At 40.4% G+C, this 6,090-nt stretch overlaps 1 pseudogene; it reads left to right on the top strand.

Moving 5' to 3' along the window:
* Window positions 1–2,670: 2,670 nt before the first annotated feature.
* Window positions 2,671–4,423, top strand: LOC147421907 (actin-85C-like; annotated as a pseudogene).
* Window positions 4,424–6,090: the final 1,667 nt, after the last annotated feature.

The raw sequence follows: 6,090 nt of genomic DNA, 5'->3' as shown, positions 1-6,090 counted from the left end.
ATAAGTGTTTTGCTTAGTGCATGAAGTTTCCATCTTCATTACACTAGCTAGTATTGAAGGAGCACAAAGAATTCTATTGTGAAATGTCTCTCTTGATGGGAGAAACCATAATACAAAGCCTTTTGGAGGGGAGACTGGCTCCATGTAATCCGGTGCTCAACTTGTGTCAATAGCTTAATTTTGCTCTCTTTTGAAGTATTGTTCATGCTATCTAACTAGGTGTTATACTTTCTGTTGCTGTCTCCAGCCAAGCACTCTTGTTATTCTCATTAGGAATCTATTCTAATGAAATGCTCACTATGTTCATGCTATTTTCCGCTACACACAAGTTACTTGGCCATTAAATGTTACATGAGCATTCACTCAACAAGGAGATCAAGCACATTTGACACCATTATCCTAGGGAGGCTCCACATTGAGAGTAAGTTGATTATTTTAAGACGTAGAGAAAGACAATGGATTTATAATTTGATCGTTACCATAAAAAAACATACATGTGGATCCAAAAAGAGTGCACAATAATGTGATTGGAAAGTAAAATCGCATTAGATATAATTCCATTGCAGTTATCTTTCACTAGTGTCCTAGAATTCACATAGTCTATTGATGCTTCTTACATGTGATATCAAACTTGGTTTTTTTCATCTGTTGTAGCTCTAACACAAGCCTTGCAAATAAGTAATGTGATTTTTACATAGTGGACTCCCTGGGGATATTTATACATTTGAAACTATAATTTACATATGCTGCGTTAGCTCATAAAAACTAAATCTTACTTTAGCTACACCTTCTAGGGCATACTTTGAAAGCAATGCATTCTAAAATGAGATATTGTAATAGCAAATTCTCCCTAAGGTATTAGAGGCATAAAAAAGGCACAGGTACCTATATACAAGAGCACTACCGAGTGTCACACCTAATTTAAAGCTCTGCCTAGTGTGACACCCATTATTGATGCAATATAGACATCATCCTTGTCACATTGTTTACAAAAGGACAGCTTGCACCACTTGAAATGCACAGCTTGGGCAAGTGCAAGAATAGCCTTGTTATAGGAAACTAGAGAGACACTTTAATAGAACCATCTTAGAATCTTATAAAAAATTGTAAATCATAAATTTTGGACTGTGTAAATTTGTTTTGATTAAGTGAAGACATGCTTCTCAAGACTAACTCAAAATTATTTATTGTGTAGGCACCATTTAATTTGGCCATAAAGTCTCTGTATAGCAAGCACTATAAGAAAAAAGAACAAATTTTACATTGTAGAAACAATCCCAAGAGACCCAAGAAATATAAAGCACAAGTGTTGAACTTAAAAGAATGGTATTCCAAACTTTGCTCCTGGTATATGAAGCCTTGGCTTTTAATTATTCATACAACAATAGCTCACAGGCCAATGGCTTGAATCTAGATAGTCTAGAAGCTTATAGAAGAATACATTTTTAATGTTTGAGTGATGTAACTGGTAAGTGTTGAGCTCAAAGACTGGTTTTTAAGATCTAGGTCAAAACAATTTGGCTTCTAGATCTTCATATAGGAAGACTCACAAACAAGAAGGGACAATTTAAGAGTTCACAGAAAAAGAGTTCACAGACTGGATCCTTATAATAAGATTATAAATCAAGGTGTAGTACTGAAGGTTTTGATTGCAACAAAAGTTTTCTAGCTAGGCATCTTTGCATCATTGGCTACTTGTTTAGGGGTACTTTCAATCTTACCATTGTGGTGCTAGATTCTTCGCTATTGTGCTATCAAATTCTTTTATATATGTGTTGTGTAGTACCAATTCCATACTCATTGGCTCTTCACAACTATCCAATTTCAAATATTCCCACTCACAAGTATCAACCTCTTTCCTCAAGGTTTCCAAGGTCAAAAATATAAGAGGATTGTGCTAAATTTGGTAAAATCATTATCTACCGTATCAAGCTCAAAATTGAAGATTGTGTAGAGTTGTGCGGACGATATTTCATCTCTCAATGACATACTGAGTGAAAAACTCTTCTTCCAAAATTATGGAACCAAAATGGTTAAGAAAAACACGAAACTTCCCAAAATATCGCTCAAAAATTAAAAGTTCTCAAAATACTCTATCAATTTTAATACATTGCTCCAAATTTTGTGTCTTTTTGATAGTAGAGATCCATCCTTAAGGAGTCTTTTTGGGAAATTTTGGAAAAATACAAGGGGTATTGTGAGAATGTTTGGAATTTGAGGGGTATTTCAGGAAATTTTCTTTGCAATAAGTCTCCAAACATTAGAAAAATATGTTTCCGTTGGTCTTCTTGCAATCAGTCTCATAATTTTGAAAAAAAGAGAGTTTTTGACTCTGTGCATCGTTGATAGCTCGCAATCCGTCCGCCCGCGCGCAGACGGACTGAGAGCTCTTTCCCTACACAATCTTCAATTTTTTAGGGTATTCTGGTAACTTCATTGATAGAAAATCGACACATTAGAGGAAATGTGAGACTCCCCTACAAAATGTCAATATTTTAAGTCTATTTTGGTAAATTTTTTGAGAGCAAATTGATAGTCGTGTCAATGAGAGGAAACGTGAGATCCTTAGTAGAGCTCGCAGACCGTCTGCGCGCACGCAGACCGATTGTGAGCTCTTGAACATGCTAGTAGCTAGAGCAGACATTGTAGATAGTTGTTGGCAAGGTGGTGATGCTAGCAACTAGAGGCCAAGTAGCTACTCCTGTTACACTTACAGATGACGAGACCAAGGCTCCTGCTACACATCATGATGGCAAGGTGATAAACAGGGGAAGTTGACATTGTCGACAACATAAACCCCACCCCCATCCTTTGGAGATGTGACCCCAGTGGGGACTCTGCCACCCGTTGAAGTATTCCCTCTGCCTTAACCTCAAAGAACATGCAATCGCCATCCTTTGAGCAATCTCTAGCTACAATCAGGATCTCCAACTACATCAATGTACCCATCCATCTCGGGACCTGGGGCTCAAAAGGAGTCTACCACTCCTTTGTGAGAGCGTCCTGGATGTCCTCTCTCATGGCTATCCCTCCTCTGTAGTGTCCCAGACTCTAGTTGTATCTCCTCAAGCAAGCTGTAAGAAGTCCACCACTCTCCGAAGCTCCGCGCGCGGACAGCCGCCAAGGGGCCCAAAGAAAGTTAAGAGCGGGAGCGAAGCATGTGCCCCTACTCTATGCGCATCGCGGGGTTTCAGACTAAAGGCTGGCGATATTGCTCCTATAACGGCATTTAAGAAGCTACATCGTTCATCAAGGAGCACGCACATTCAAGAAGCTGGGATCAACACCCAAACACCTAACACATGCACAAGTTCATACAAGTACATGCCTAGCACTGCAAGTTCATACAAAGGGTGCAGGATTTTATATGGCACATGCGGTGTCCTGTCTTGCGTGTGTGAGTGTGTGTGTGTGTGTGTGTGCCCGCGTGCGTGCGCTTTCATGCAATTACATCCAGAAGAAAATCAATGTCCTAACAACTTTGCAAATCGCTGAATGCAGATGGACGCTGAGGTCAAAAATACTAGACGCTGAATGCAGATGGACGCAGAGATCAATCACAACTTTGCAGATTGCTGAATGCAATGGACCAACATCTCTTTGCATTCTAGAAAAATAGGATTCAAAAAAATTAGTGTTGTGGATGACATGTGCATGTGCAGGATGGCCCTTTGCGGGGGATGATGCACCAAGAGCAGTGGTTCCGAGCATTGTGGGGCGGCCAAGACATGACGGTATAATGGTTGGCATGGGGCAAAAGGATGCTCATGTGGGGGATGAGGCACAATCCAAGAGAGGTATGCTGACACTCAAGTACCCAATTTACCATGGCATTGTCACAAACTGGGATGATATGAAAAAATTGTGGCACCACACTTTCTTTAATGAGCTAAGAGTAGCACCGGAGGAGCACCCTGTCCTCCTCACAGAAGATCCCCTTAATCCAAAGGTGAATCGTGAGAAGATGACACAAATCATGTTCAACACTTTCTATGTTCAAGCCATGTTATATGTTGCAATCCAGGTAGTCTTTTCGCTCTATGCGAGAGGATGTACTATAGGTAATCCCTCTCTCCCAATTTCTTCCATGGTTTTAGCATACAAACATGAATCAGATGTTAATTTTTAAAATAAGATTGCTACACTGGCTTCTAATGCATATGGCATTACCATTTACTGAATGTTCTATATGAGTAACCAAGAATTGTGCTAGACTCTAGAGACGGGGTGACCCACGCGGTGCCCATCTATGAAGGGTATGCCTCTACACACTTTCTTCTGAAATGCATGTCTCCACACACACACACACACACATAGATACACATACACACAATGATCTATGTAAATGCATGTCCATCCATGCAGCTATATTGCCCTTCCGCATGCAATCCTGCGGGGCTGGACTTGGCGGGAAAGGACCTAACAGACGCACTGATGAAGATTTTGACAAAGAGAGGCTACTCCTTTACAACAACAACAGTGCTAGAATGGGAGATCCTGCGGGGCATGAAGGAGAAGCTGGCGTATGTAGTCCTCGACTACGAGAAAGAGTTGACTCCGATTGAGGTCAAAAGTACCAGATGTGCCCATTACACTTGTTGCTTATAACGGATACAAAACATGATTGTATAATGATATGATCACCAACATTGTGAAAGGACAGCCGCCATGGTTTTAAACTTCAATTTTCACATTTGTCTTGTCGAGGACGTGTTTGCATAGCGATTAATGACCACCGCCAATTCTTTTTGAGATGGTAATTAACGGGCACGACTAAGAACAAGGTGTTGCAGGATGTAGTGAAGGGATTGATACAAAAAGTATTAGTAGTATCGCACCTTGCATTTCTAATGTACGTCAAAGACCTTCATTAAATATGTGCGCACTTTGAGAGAAAGAAGACTACAAAAGCCACCGCAATCATCCAAAATCAGCCCATATATGCATTGGCAAGAAAGGTCTCTAAGAGCAATGCTTTTCAAAGTCTTTGAGCATGTTAAATGCTTGTTATATGTAGTCCATGTGAAAATTTTGCATTGGTTGATGCGTTCGTGAGGTGCTTATTACAGATCTTCCAAGGCTGTGCCAATGGGGAGCTACAAGAGTTTAGTGTACATTCTCTTCAGGGGGTGAGAGGATGTGGTAGTAGGGAGAAGCCTTCCTAGTGTGGAGAAGCACACTTGATCATCCACACCTCTTAAAACCTATTCTCATCATCATCACCATGTGTGGGATCCATGGACCATGTGGTTTTGTTTTTTACTATGAGTGCTTTGTGCATGAGAAGACTTGGGAATCTCTAAGGTTTAAAGGAATCCATGTCCATGTCGTAGTTGTGAACAAAATTTTAACTGGAAGTACATATAGCACAATGGTATCTATAGAGTGGGCGATGGCAGAGCTATTGTGTGCCCCAAAATCAAAGTTGGCTAGTTAAGTTTCAAGAGGAAATAATTGCACTTGTACAATGGGGGTAGAAAGTGGAGGAATCCCATTTTAATAGCTTGGCATACCTGCAAGCATTTGTTAAAAAAGTTTTGAGGCTACACCCACAAGTGCCACTGCTACTACCGCATTTGGCTAGGGATCCGAGTGGGATTGTCGACTTTTCCTTGCCAAGAGATATCCTCCTTTTTGTGAATGTGTGGGCAATTGGCAAAGATGAAATCTCGTGGGAAGTAGCCCATGAGTTCAAGCCTGAGAGATTCTTGGTTGGTGTTCATCCAATGATGTGGGGATCTTTGGAGAACAAAGCTATATAATTTGGTTGCTTATACCTTTTGAGAGAGTCCGTAGAGGATGTCGAGGTAACCATTTAGTTGTTACCATGATAAGCCTTGTCATTGCCAATCTTTTGCATTGTTTTCATTGGCATCCCTCTTGTTTTAGCATCCTAGAAGGTGAGGTCATGCGGATGTCTAATTCTTGGTCTAATTTCATGCTGGCAAAGACATATTATTTTTAGCGACACCTGCCATCTGCTACAAAAACTTTAGTAGTCTTGTTTTACATGTATCTAATCTTTCAACAAAAGAACATGTCGAGGGAAAATAACTATCCTATGCACGGTTAGCTTCAACACAAGGGTAA

This window comes from Adiantum capillus-veneris, chromosome 27, assembly GCF_014529385.1.
Source record: "Adiantum capillus-veneris isolate H3 chromosome 27, ASM1452938v2, whole genome shotgun sequence".
Lineage (NCBI taxonomy): Eukaryota > Viridiplantae > Streptophyta > Polypodiopsida > Polypodiales > Pteridaceae > Adiantum > Adiantum capillus-veneris.
This window is presented reverse-complemented; position numbering and strand designations above follow the sequence as displayed.